Source organism: Schistocerca gregaria, chromosome 5, assembly GCF_023897955.1.
Source record: "Schistocerca gregaria isolate iqSchGreg1 chromosome 5, iqSchGreg1.2, whole genome shotgun sequence".
NCBI classification, from domain to species: Eukaryota; Metazoa; Arthropoda; class Insecta; order Orthoptera; family Acrididae; genus Schistocerca; species Schistocerca gregaria.
The window spans coordinates 344,161,972-344,176,598 of record NC_064924.1 but is presented as its reverse complement, the minus strand read 5'-3'; positions in this window follow the sequence as shown (position 1 = coordinate 344,176,598).

Here is a 14,627-nt window from a genome sequence, read left to right as displayed (position 1 = left end):
CCATTTCTATCAGTTTTTCCATTGTCCTGTAGTAATTAATTCGTATCAACACTATGTAACCGTGGTCTACTAAGGTGATGCCTCAGTAATATTCACAATTGTCGGCACTTGTTTTCTTTGGGTTTGTAATTATCACATTCTTCCTGAACTCTGAAGGCTATCTCATACATCCCGCACAGCACGTGGAATATTTTTGTCATGGTTGGCACTCTCGCTGATCTCAGTAATTCAGATGGCGTATCACCTGCTCCAGGAGCCTTATCTCCGTTCACCACTATGTCAAATTCCTGTCGCAGAATCACATCCCCCAACTCGTCGTCTTCTTGAAGATCACTTCTCTTGCTTGGCACTTCTACATACGTGTTACATCTTTCAACGTTCCCTTCTTGGCTTAGTACTGAGCTCTTGATATCTGTATGGCTGTCTTTTTCTGCAAAGGTGTATTTGATTTTCCTGAAACCAGCATCTATTTTCCCCTAGTTATGCATCTTATTACAGCCTTTCATTTGTCTCGAAGCTTTTCCTACTTAGCCATTTGGCACTGACATTCTCATTTTTTGAACGTCTATACTCCCTGTTACCTGCTTCACTTACGATAATTTTACATTTTCTCCTTTGTCAAATATCATGTAATATCTCCTATGTTAGCCAAAGATTTCTATTAGGCCTTACCTTTTTACAAGCTTCATCCTCATCTGCCTTCACTATATCAACTCCCAAAGCTACCAGTTAATCTTCTGTTGCATTCTTTTCCGCTGTTTCAATGAATCGTTGCTTAAAACTCCCCCTTAAACTCTTCACAATCTGTGATGCCTTCCATTTTTCCTGGTCCCTGATTCCTCCTTTTTTGCAGTTTCTTCACTTTTAGTCTGACAGTATAAATGTGAGAAATTCCATACGTTCATGTCTGCAGCTGTAATGTGATACTTCCTTCAGATATTAATTAAACTCTGTTCCGGTTAACAGAAATAATGTTCCTGCTTAAAAATCCTTAGTCTCGGTTGACTGCAGACTAGTTATTCTATTTATTTTCTTTCTCACATACATTAACAGTGTCTTATTTGTGTCAACTATTTGTAACAGATAAATATTACGTTAAATATTTGTTGATGACAGGCGTAATGGCTCTCAACAAAGATAGGTACCCATAATTTATTTCACGCGTTGCGTCACCACAAGGAACGGAATTGTACGAAAACGTAATTGACAAAGATAATATTTATGGGCTCAAGACACACATACAGCTGTATTCTACGCATTAAATTCAGAAACAAGAATTCAGTAACGCTCTCAGACCGGTAGCTAAAATGAGATTCAAAAGATTAACTTTCATTTATCTAAGCGAGTTCGTTTCGCTTGCTGTGATCATATTGCAATACTTTCTCGTCGGGAAATCGTTCACAATAAAGAATACGGTCACTTCAAAAGGTTACAAATAAACAAACGGCTGACATTTTCGGAAGTAAAAATAAGTATTTTTGTTTATAAATTTTGGCCTCGATTCTCCGGATGTTCTAAGTACTGTTTATGCCCTACATACAATATTTCCAAAGCTGTTAAAGAGTCAACCCGTGGAAGTTAGTAGAAACTGGCATATAACAATAGAGTATTGACGGTGTACTCCGTTGGTGTAAGATGGTCTGATCTCTCCGGGTATATCAGTCATTTGGAGAGAGTTCCACTTTCGGCAGTATTCGAAGAACTGTTTACTTACAGTGCAGGAGAAATAAAGAAAGCAATTTGATGTAGGACATGAGAGAATCCCGTCGCGAGTCGTTGAAGTTCATTACCGAATGAGATGACTTCATTCAGATTTAGGTGCTTCGTGGACCCCCTAAATCACTGAACACAAAAGCCGAGTTGGCTTTGCCGCATTCAGTTCAAATTTATTTTGGTCTTAATTCCCTGACTGTGTTCCTCCATTAAATCTTGAAAGAGACATGGCCGATTTCCGTCCCTATGCTAGTCCAGTCCGAACTTGTGCTACGTTACTGATTACCACGTTGAAACCGAATCTTCCGTCCTTTCACACTTTATTTTCTGACGTCTCCGGAAACGTTTACATTTCTTTTTTCTTCTGTGGATTCCCACTTCCAAGGCAACCCTCCGTCTTAAATGTGCAGCTACTGAAAATCATTGGCGCCTTGTGCCGTCCGCTGGGCATCTGGTAAGTGATGGGGAAGGCAGGAGAAAGACTGCCACAAACCGAACAGCGCTAGCAAAATGGAATTCCACAGACGCTTGACCGTGCAGCCCGTCTGGGCGGGCTGCCGCCGGTGGCTCTATCTACCGGAGCAGGGTGAGGGTGACTGGTGGGAGGGGCGCACGCAGACTTACGAGTCTGTTGTCAGCGGAGCAGATAGCGTCGATGAAAAAAAAGAAAGAAAATAATTTGAAATAAAGGGTGGCGCGAAGAGTTCTGGGAAGCGGCTCGCGCTTCGGCACGCGCCGGCGGCGGTTGCGGGGGGCGACGAGGCGCACGCGGCCAATCGATACCCCGCCCGCTTCTGACGTCACTCTCCCGGCCGTCACCATGGCGACGGGCGGGGCTCGGGATGCTGCGGGCCGCTGAGCTCCGGCAACGCTGTGGCGTCTGGCCAGCAGAGCGTGGAGGTGCCCGCCACTCGATCCCAGCGGCGACAGCGCCGAGCGCGTGTCTGACACGCGCGCGGTCGCGCCTCGGCGGAGAATCCGAGCGGGGCCACAGCCACCCCTCAATTTTAAACGTGGAAGCCTACCTACGTTGAAACGTTTTACGACTTCGCACATACTCGACTGAAGTTCTGCCACTTGTTCAGTTGGTTTTCGCAGCTTTCACACGATTAGATGTTATTTACTCTCCCCTTTCTAGCAGAGATGCCAAAGTATTCTCTTACACGATATAGACTTCTACCTACTGATGTTTCTTTCTGAGGAATAATAAGGTAAAAATAAATCGTTTCTCAGCTATAAGAAAGCACCTACCAACGTTACTACTGAAAGGTATCAACAAGCTTTTTGTTGTATTTCTGCCCTAGGTGACTCATCATACTGTTTTGCTTTTCTGCTAGGTCGCCATCAGACGATACGTTGAAAAAGAAGAAGAAATTGGGGCAGCAAAAAACTAGAAAACTATGTTGGAAATCAGACTAACTTTAATATACTCGTCATTTGAGGGTGCTAGAGAGGCACTCACCGTGTGTACTTGTCGCCACGCCAACTGTTGGAACTGAAGGTTACATCTGACTACGCAACAGTATACAGCTGTAAGATTAAAAGTGAGTCAGACATTGTTACATCAAGCCACTAGTAGATAAGTTCAAGCCGGTAGAAAATCAACACCAACACAGAAAAACACAAAAAGCAAGCAGAAGAGACATCATAACAAATCAGAAAATACTTAGAAAAAGCATTTACCTGGAATTATCTTCCTTCATTTAATAACTGTTGTGGATATTTGTTTTAATTTAATAACAATTTCAAACTCTCCAAGTCTATCCAAGTGGCATCCCTTCGTAAAATAATAGCGTATGTCAAGACTCTGATCTATGCGTCACACTTTACGTTCTTTTTTTGTGAAGATGAAAACCTGTTTTATTACCACGCACGTTGTCTACGGCGGACATCAAAAGATCTGCCCTTCTAACCTACGTAGTACACTATTCCGGAGAAGCTAAAATGTAACACCTGTCTGTAGCAGGCGTCATTTGGTCTACTTGTAGCGTACGTCTAGATTATCTACATTAATAGTCAAGGAATTGTCACTAGCCTTCACTTTCGGAAGTATTTCTCTCGCAGTAATTTTTTTTTATTGTGTATATTGTTAATCATATAATTACGGTTAGAGAGCAATCCAACATTTTCGAGAGTCGTTAAATAAATTACGGTCAAAAGGCTTTGTCTTTACAGGATTTTGGCAGATGTAGGGAAAACGTCAGTTTGGGGGCTCAACATTGATATTTCTTTTGCTCGTGGGCGATGTTTAGAACAATTCCAAGAGATTACAGAGCCATAGTGAACCGCCAAATTGATATCTGTGCAAGTCAGTCGTTACATGGGAAAACTTCAGTTTAGGGGCTCAAAATTGATATTTCTTCTGCTCGTGGGCGGTGTTCCGAACAATTCCAACAAACGGGAGAGCCATAGTAAACCGACAAATTGACGTCGGTGCAAGACACTCGTTACAAGCAACTTTTATATTTGGATTCATGGTTACGAAATAGAAACCGTAGTGAACATCCATAAAAATTTGTGTGCCGTGTATTGTAATGATGCAGCAGATGGGAGTACTATTGGGTAATGGGTAAAAGAGTTAAAGCATGAGGAAATGTAGAAACTGAGCTCCGTCATAGGCCACGTTCGGGAAGTCCCGTCATAGCCACTACTTCCGATATGGTGTTGTGCATATGCTATTATTCGTACAGACGGGCACATCACAACCTGACAATTGCCTTTAAGGCTACCAGTAAAGATTGGAAGTGCGTGTGCAGTGGCTGAGACTCTTGGACATTCAAAGGTATGCTTTAGAATGAATGCTCATAACAGGCTACAAGATTCAATAACAAGTCATTTCACTTGCACTGTTGGGTCTGTTCGGGGTCAACGGAGAAACGTTTCTGTCACGGATCGTTACAGGTGACCAAATGTGTGTGTAATACTTTTAGCTGCAAATACAAATGTAGTCACTAGTGAGGCACTTACTGCGATCATCAACAAAGAATTTAAAACAGCCCCCTGATATGGCCTAGTCATGATGACAGTTTTTGGAATAGTGATCGTAGTCATACATGTATTGTCAAAAGGGTCAACCATTAATTCAGAGCAACATGTGAGGTTATCAGGACGAATATCAGATCCGTTTCTGATAAACGGGGCCTGAGAATAACCTAAAAGAAATATTATTCCGACACAACAATTCATTCCCACGCATGAGCCTCACAGTCCGGGAACATATCGTCAAATTGACTTGAACACCACTGGTACACACTCCCTTCAGTCCAGGCCCGATGCCCACAGTCTCATCTGTTCACGCTACGTAAGCAATCTCTACGTGGGGCACACTTTGAAGACAGTGGAACTATAATTTGTGCAGCGAAAACACGACTGCAAACAGAGGACAAAAGCTTTCGTCAACAGGGAATACTGGTCCTAACACAACGCTGTCGTAAGACCATATAGGGTTATGAAGACTATGTAGGAAAGTAGTTCATGTGAAGAGGTACCGTAAACAAATTCCAACTCCTAAGAATAAAATTCTACAAATATTATGGGAAAGAACTTACACCCGTTCTAGCAGAAGATTGTAGTAGATCGCTGGAGCAAGGAAGGGTAACAGCGGACTGGAAAAAGCACAGGTCATTTTCATTTTCAAGAAGAACCGTAGAACAAATGCACATAATTATACGCCGATATTGTTGATGTGCCCCCCCCCCCCCCCCCCATGAACCATGGACCTTGCCGTTGATGGAGAGGCTTGGGTGCCTCAACGATACATGTAGCCGTACCGTAGGTGCACGCACAACGTAGGGGTATCTGTTGAGAGGCCAGACAAAGAAGTGGTTCCTGAAGAGGGGCAGCAGCCTTTTCAGTAGTTGCAGGGGCAGCAGTCTGGATGATTAACTGATCTGGCCTTGTAACACTAGCCAAAATGGCCTTACTGTGCTGGTACTGCGAACGGCTGAAAGCGAGGGGAAACTACAGCCGTAATTTTTCCCGAGGGCATGCAACTTTACTGTATGGTTAAATGATGATGGCGTCCTCTTGGGAAAAATATTCTGGAGATAAAATTGTCCCCCATTCGGATCTCCGGGCGGGGACTACTCAGGAGGAAGTTGTTATCAGGAGAGAGACAACTAGCATTCTACGGGTCGGAGCGTGGAATGTCAGATCCCTTAATCGGGAAGGTAGGTTAGAAAATGTAAATTGGGAAATGGATAGGTTAAATTTAGATATAGTGGGAATTAGTGAAGTTCGGAGTTCGGTGGCAGGAGGAACAAGACTTCTGCTTAGGTGAATACAGGATTCTAAATACAAAATCAAATAGGGGTAGTGCAGGAGTAGGTTTAATAATAAATAAAAAAATAGGAATGCTGGTAAGTTACTATAAACAGCAAAGTGCACGCATTATTGTAGCCAAGATAGATACGAAACCTTCGCCTACCACAGTAGTATAAGTTTATATGACGACCAGCTCCGCAGATGATGAAGAGATCGATGAAATGTATGATGAGATAAAAGAAATTATTCAGACATTGAAGGGAGACGAAAATTTAATAGTCATGGGTGACTGGAATTCGATACTAGGAAAAGGGAGAGAAGGAAACGTAGTAGGTGAATATGGAATGGGGGCGAGAAATGAAAGAGGAATCCGCCTGGTAGAATTTTGCACAGAGCATAACTTAATCATAGCTTACACTTGGTTCAAGAATCATAAAAGAAGGTTGTACACAAGGAAGAAGCCTGGATATACTGGACGGTCTCAGATAGATTATATAATGGTAAGACAGAGCTTTAGGAACCAGGTTTTAAATTGTAAGTCATTTCCAGGGACAGATGTGGACTCGGACCACAATCTATTGGTTATGAACTGTAGATTAAAATTGAACAAACTGCAAAAATGCGGAAATTTGAGGAGATGGGACCTGGATAAACTGACTAAACCAGAGGTTCTAGGGAACTTCAGGGAGAGCATAACGGAACAATTGATAAGAATGGGGGAAAGAAATACAGTAGAAGAAGAATGGGTAGCTTTGAGAGATGAAATAATGAAGGCAGCAGAGGGCCAAGTAGGTAAAAAGACGGGGGTTAACAGAAAACCTTGGGTAACAGAAGAGATATTGAATTTAATTGATGAAAGAATGAAATATAAAAATGCAGTAAATGAAGCACGCAAAAAGGAATACGAACATCTCAAAAATGAGATCGACAGGAAGTGCAAAATGGCTAAGCAGGGATGTCTAGAGGACAAATGTAAGGGTGTAGAGGCGTCTCTCACTAAGGGTAAGACAGATACTGCCTACAGGGAAATTCAAGATACCTTTGGAGAAAAGAGAACCAATTTTATGAATATAAAGAGCTCAGATGGAAACCCAGTTCTAAGCAAAGAAGGGAAAGCAGATAGGTGGAGGGAGCATATAGACGGTCTATACAAGGGCAATGTTCTTAAGGACACTATTATGGAAATGGAAGAGGATGTAGATGAAGATGAAATGGGAGATACGATACTGCGTAAAGAGTTTGACAGAGCACTAAAAGACCTATTACTAAGCCGAAACAAGGCCCCGGGAGTAGACAGCATTCGATTAGAACTACTGATAGCCTTGGGAGAGACAGCCCTGACAAAACTCTACCATCTGGTGAGCAAGATGTATGAGACAGGCGAAATGCCCTCGGACTTCAAAAAGAATATAATAATTCCAATCCCAAATAAATCAAGGGTTGACAGATTTGAAAATTACCGAACTATCAGTTAATAAGCCACGGCTGCAAAATACTAACACGAATTCTTTACAGGCGAATGAAACCTGGTAAAAGCCGACCTGGGGAAGATCAGTTTGGATTCCATAGAAATATTGGAACACATGAGGCAATACTGACCATGCGACTTATCTTAGAAAATAGATTAAGGAAAGCAAACCTACGTTTCTAGCAATTGTAGACTTAGAAAAAGCTTTTGACAATATTGACTGGAATGCTCTGTTTCAAATTCTGAAGGTGGCAGGGGTAAAATACAGGGAGTGCAAGCAGTAAAGGAAACAAAAGAAAAATTCGGAGTAGGAATTAAAATCCATGGAGAAGAAATTAAAACTTTGAGGTTCGCCGACAACATTGTAATCCTGTCAGAAACAGCAAAGGACCTGGAAGAGCAGCTGAATGGAATGGAAAGTGTCTTTAAAGGAGGATATACGATTAACATCAACAAAAAGCAAAACGAGTATAAAGGAATGTAGTCGAATTAAGTCGGTTGATGCTGAGGTTATTAGATTAGGAAATGAGACACTTAGAGTAGTAAAAGATTTTTGCTATTTGGGAGCAAAATAACTGATGATGGTCGAAGTAGAGAGGGTATAAAATGTAATCTGGCAATGGCAAGGAAAGCATTTCTGAAGAAGAGAAATTTGTTAACTTCGATTATAGATTTAAGTGACAGGAAGTCGTTTCTGAAAGTATTTGTATGGAGTGTAGCTATGTATGGAAATGAAACGTGAACGATAAATAGTTTAGACAAAAAGAAAATAGAAGCTTTCGAAATGTGGTGCTACAGAAAATGCTGAAGGTTAAATGCATAGATCACATAACTAATGAGAAGGTATTGAATAGAAATGGGGAGAAGAGCAATTTGTGGCACAACATGACTAGAAGAAGGGATCGCTTGGTAGGACATATTTTGAGGCATCGAGGGATCACCAATTTAGTACTGGAGGGCAGCGCGGAGGGTAAAAATCGTAGAGGGAGACCAAGAGATGAATACACTAAACATGTTCAGAAGGATGTAGGTTGCAGTAGGTACTGGGAGATGAAGAAGCTCGCACAGGATAGAGTAGCATGGAGAGCTGCATCAAACCAGTCTCTGCACTGAAGATCACAACAACAACATTGTTGATGTCGCTCTGTTGTAGAATTATGGAACATGTCTCATAGTCAAGAATTATGGCGTTTTTGGAGAACAAAAATTTGTTCTAAAAATCAAAATGGATTACGCAGAGATTTTGTGGGAACTCAGCTCGCTCTGTTCCTCCAAGAAATCCATAGGGCTGTAGACAACGATTCTCAAATTAATGTCATTTTCTTTGACTTCAGGAAAGCATTTGACACCGTCCCGCACTGCCGCTTATTGATAAAAATGCGAGGTTATCCAGTATCGGATCAGAGTAGCGACTTGATTGAAGACCTCTTTGCGGATAGAACTCATCACGTACCCTTAACGGAACAAAATTGACAGATGTAAAAATAGTTTCCAGATTATCCCAAGGAAATGTAATAGGACGTTACTGTTTACAATTTATATAAATGATCTAGTAGAAAGCGTCGGAATGTCTTTACGATTGTTCGCAGATGATGCGGTTGTCTGTAAGTTAGCAGTAACGCCAGTTGACAGTATCGATCAGCAGAATTAAGTGCAGAGGATGGCGAATAGTGCAGGCTCTGGCAGTTGACCCTGAACATAAATAAACACAAGACATGCCAGACTGAGATTCATAGGAATGATGTTAAGAAAATGTAACTCATTCACGTAGGAAGTGGCTTATAAGGTGCTTATTCGACGGATTCCTGGGTATTGTTCATGAATATGGTACCCTTACCAAATAGGACTGATAGAGGAGATAGAGAAGATCCAACGAAGAGCGGCGCGTTTTGTCACGGGATCGCTGAGTCACCTCGAGAGAGTTGCAGAGATGCTCAACGAATTCTAGTGGCTGTCGAGACGTTTGGCATCACGGAGAAGTTTGCTATCGAAATTACGAGAGAAGAATTTTCTGAAAGAGTCGGGCAACATATTACTTCCTCCCACATATATCTCGCGAAATTCGCATTACGAGAAATTAGAGCTAATACAGAGGCTTACCGACTGCCATTCGTCCCACGCGCCATTTCCAGGTAACACAGGGAAGGTGGCATGCCTCGACGGGATAAATGGCTGCAATATATTTGTCTCTCCCTGTGCGAGCTTAAGGGTTGCGGACACCCTGACATATGGAAGTTTGTATCGGTCCTGGAGATGTGGTCGGATAGTCGAAATGGTTAAGACGATGCTAGCGATAAGTGGGAAATCCGGTTTCGAGACACGGTCAAGCACGAATTTTCCTGTATCGCAATCAGCTGACGTCAATCCAAATCCACAAAATGACAGAACAGTGTCATTGTAATGCGAAGATACGGGCACTGAATAGACACAGACATTGTAGCTGCTAATAATGTCACTCACTAAAACCTATGGCGTACTTCCCATTGAGCTGGAATCTTGAAATTTGGAAAGAAGCACGGTTACACAGAAAGAGTAAGGCAAAACTCAGAAATTTGTTAAATTTTAATTTTATTGCATGGAAAAATACTTTTTGTCAGTATGTCAGTCTGTCCGTCTGTTAAGACATTTTTTACTTTCATTTTTGGAATTACTATAGAAAGCATGAAATTCTTGAGAGTTTTGGAATTCTCGGCACCTGCCAGTGCCGATATGGATTATAGGCAAAAATTGTCGAGATTCTCGATTCTCAGGATGGATGAACTACACCACACACACACACACACAAACACACACACACACACACACACACACACACACACACACAGTAATGTCTCCATAGTGCACAGCACGAAGGCACTCTACAATTAGAGTGTCTCTCAACGCCAAGTTTCTTCAAAGAAAAGTGGCTTTTACCTCACCCTTTTACCCTCATCCTTGCTGGGGAAGGGAGCAGGGAAAGGATCCCAACATACGGGTCGAAAGCTAACCCGGGGGCCATCAGGCGTCACTCTGGCACATCTGACTGATGATGAGAACACCATGGATTTTGATGCCCCAAAGCCCCAAAAACCCCCCTTAATCTACAAGCGTCTCACCACCTTGGCACAAAGACAGGGATAAATCAAGACCGCAGTGACGTAATGGCTCCCATACTTCAATGGGATATATATGGATACATGACTCATCTGGCGGAATTGAGACTCCTTGTCCATGGCAGACCCTTTTGCCTCTGCCTTCAAGAGACTCATTTTAAAGAGACTCATTTTAAAGAGACTGTCACGCCTGTACTTTGAGATTATCACCTTTATAGAAACGACGAGCTTACTGGTGACAGGGCAAAAGGTGGGGTTGCAGTATTCGTAAAGGACACTTTTCACTCCTCACCTATTCCCTTAACAACAACTCTACAAGCGGTTGCTGTTCGGATAGTGGCTCACGTTGACATCAGAGTGTACTCTGTGTAGCCGGACGCGGTGGCAGAGCGGTTCTAAGCGCTTTAGTCCGGAACCGCGCGACTGCTACTGTCGCAGGTTCGAATCCTGCCTCGGGCATGGATGTGTGTGATGTCCTTAGGTTAGTTAGGTTTAAGTAGTTCTAAGTTCTACGGGACTGATGACCTCAGATGTTAAGTCCCATAGTGCTCAGAGCCATTTGAACCATTTTGAACCATCTGCATGATGGAGCAGATCCTGAAAGAAAGTCACCGAGATGGTTATTCAAGAAGGCTAAATGGATGCTTTACAGGCAGTTAGCTGTTTTCTAGCAATGTGACGGCATGTGACGGACTGGGTGGATCACATTATAGCTGTGATTCACCATCCCGCTGATGCATCCATCCCAAAGTCTGCGGAAGTGCTTAGGACGCGACCTGTCACTTGGTGGTATGACGAGTATCGCTTTGCAGTCAGGAACAGGAGGGTAGCAATGTGCAGAATCCATCTATGCCCTACAGATGAGAATCTTGCAAACTTGCGAATGGCGCGTGCAAAGGCGAGGAGAATAATTCAGGAGAGTAATCAGAGGTTTTCTCAAGAGTTCCTGAACTCCATCAATAGGTCCACACCCATATGCAAAGTATGGGATGCCATTAGGAGGATCTCAAGACACAACTCTCGACCGCCAATAGCAGCTGTACGAATACAGGAGTCTCTTGCAACATTGACAACGGATATGACTCAGACAATGGCTGAATGATATAAATCCATTACGGCCGATTCTAGCCAGGATCCCACCTTCCGTCAATATCGGGAGGCACAGTATAAGGCTAATCTTGATTTCCGTTCCACCAACATGCAAGAATACAACCAACCGTTCTCTCTGTGGGAGCTGGATTCTGCATTGTTAGTTGCTTCTGGTGGGACCCTTGGAAACGACCAGATAACCTACAGCATCTTACAACAGTTGGACCGACGGTCGAAGGAAGTCCTCCTTCATCTCTTCAATAAAATTTGGGTAACTGGCGACTGTCCCACTTCGTGGAAGGAATCTATTTTAATTCCAATTTTAAAACCAGGAAAGGGTCGGACATACCGTGGTAGTTATCGTAGTAGCCTGACAAGCTGCGTAGGAAAGACATTGGAGCGTATGTTCAATCGACGCCTAGTGTGGGTCCTGGAAACCAGGTCCCTACTCTGTCCCTCCCAGTGTGGATTCAGGAGGTATCGCTTCACACTCTATAAACTGCCATGCTCGAAGCTGCAATTCAACAAGCTTTCCTTCGTAAGCAACAATTTATCGGCGTTTTTTCGATTTGCAAAAGACCTACGATACTACCTGCAGGCATAATATTTTGTCTCAGCTCCGTCAATGGGGATTCCGTGGACGTCTACCGACCTTCATACGGTCCTTTCTCTCGGACATATATTCTAGATACAGGATTGGGATTGTCTTGTCTGACCGTTCTAGGCAGGAGAATGGTGTCCCTCAAGGGAGTGTTTTATGTGACACGAATTTCGCCATCGCAATCAATAGTATTACAACAGTGCGACGTCCAATACTATGTTCCTTATTTGTGGACGACTTCTCCATCTTCTGTGCATCCTCCAGCCTCGCCACGGCTACTCGGCAATTGCAGCTGACGATCAGACATTTGGTGGAATGGTCTCGCACCACAGGTTTGAAATTCTCATTAGAGAAAACAGTTTTTGTTGCTTTTAATCGTTCCCGCTCTCTGTTTAAATTGTCCATTTCAAAACTGGGGGACACCGATCTCACTTTTAAAGAAAATATGAAGTATCTGGGTCTTATCTTTGACGAGAGGTTAACATGGATGCCATACCTTAAAAAACAAACTGAGATGTCTCAAAACCTTAAATATGTTAGTCATTGGTCTTGGGGAGCCGACAGAGCACGTCTGCTCCAACTTTACGAGGCCTTCGTGCGATTCCGGTTTGAATATGGGTGCCAGATTTATGGGTCAGCAAGGCCTTCATACCTTAAAGTGCAGTTCACCACGAGGGTATTAGGCTGTCAACAAGGGCCTATCACTCGAGCCCTGTTATTAGTTTGTGTGCACAGACTGGTGAGCCTCCGCTGTCTATTCGACGTCTTCTTCTCGTGGTACGCCAAGTATATAGGGCTTCGTCCGTTCCCACATCGGCAGCATCCATTTACGTTGTTCAGCCGCCACTGGAACGGCTGTTCGATCATCGACCACAAGCAACATGACCATTTGGGATCCGTGCAAGGGAGACCCTTGAATTATTACAGGTGGGTGGGAATTAAGGTCTAAAGCCAGGGGTGGGTAGGGCATCCCCCTGGCTACTACCAAGGCCTAGATTGCTTTTAGAACTGACTGCTTACAAGAAGTAGCCCAGACAGTGTTTTTAAAATTAAATTTAATAAAATTTTACGTAACCACCCAGATTTTATTACCATTTACACGGTTGGTTCTCAGCAGGGAGATGTTTTTGGTTGTTCTGTCGTGTTCCCCTACACTGTCCTCAGGACAGGGCGCCAAGAGCAGTTTTCAGTTTATTAAACGGAATTGTTTGCTATCCTGAGGGCAAGGGAGCAGATGAGACGGCACTGTGACAAAAAAATTATCATCTGTCCGATTCTCAAAGTGCCCTTCTCGCTGTTGGACAGACTTACCGAGCAGATCGGATGGTGCAACAAGTGCAGGACGCTCTCCTTCTCTTGCACAGGTGAAACAAGGAAATCATATTTGCTGGGTTCCAGGGCACATAGGCATCCAGGGAAGCGCACTCGCTGCTGCTGCTGCTGCTGCTGCTGCTGCTGCTGCTAAGGAGGCTTGTTCCCTTCCTCCTCCTGCCAGCTGTTCGGTCCCTCTGTGGGCTGTCACTTCATTTGTGACCAGAAAGGCCATATGTTGGTGGGAGTCCCAGTGGCTGGATAGAGGAACAATAAACTACTTTCCATCAAAACTTCAGTGCGACCGTGGGTCACCTCCGTCCACCCGCAACGGTGAGAAGAAGTAGCCCTTTGTCGGCTTAGAGTGGGACATTGCCCACTGACACACGGCTTCCTCTTACGTCGGTAGGAGCCTCCAGTATGTCAGAGGCGCTGGACACAGCTGTCTGTACGACATCTTTTAACGGAGTGTGTTCCATTTGACGACCTGAGCGTTGAACTGGGTCTCGCACAGGATCTTCCCTCTATTTTAACTGATAACGAGGCGAGTGTTGTTCGTGTCTTAAAATTATGAGCGGTGTCAGGAATTCGTCCCAGAATACTTGGTGTGCCATCTTAATGTATCACAGAGTGGCTGGGTGACGTATTATTTCTAAGTCGTCATCCAGCCACGCTTTTTTTTTCCCTTTCTTAACAGCATCTTTGCAGGTATTTTCTCCACGATTTCGTTTAGTTATCCCACTATGTCTCGCTGGGGTTTTATTACAGGCTTTTCTGAACCTTACCTTCCTAGTGTTGCTTTACGTTTCCTGTGGTGGGAACAAACGTAGTTTTCCATTTTATTGCCGGCCGAAGTGGCCGTGCGGTTCTAGGCGCTGCAGTCTGGAACCGCGCTGCCACTACGGTCGCAAGTTCAAATCCTGGCTTGGGCATGGATGTGTGTGATGCCCGTAGGTTAGTTAGGTTTAAGTAGTTCTAAGTTCTAGGGGACTAATGACCTCAGAAGTTGAGTCCCATAGTTCTCAGAGCCACTTGAACCATTTGAACCAGTTTATTGATCTTCTTCCATAGATTATGAAAATCTTCTTCA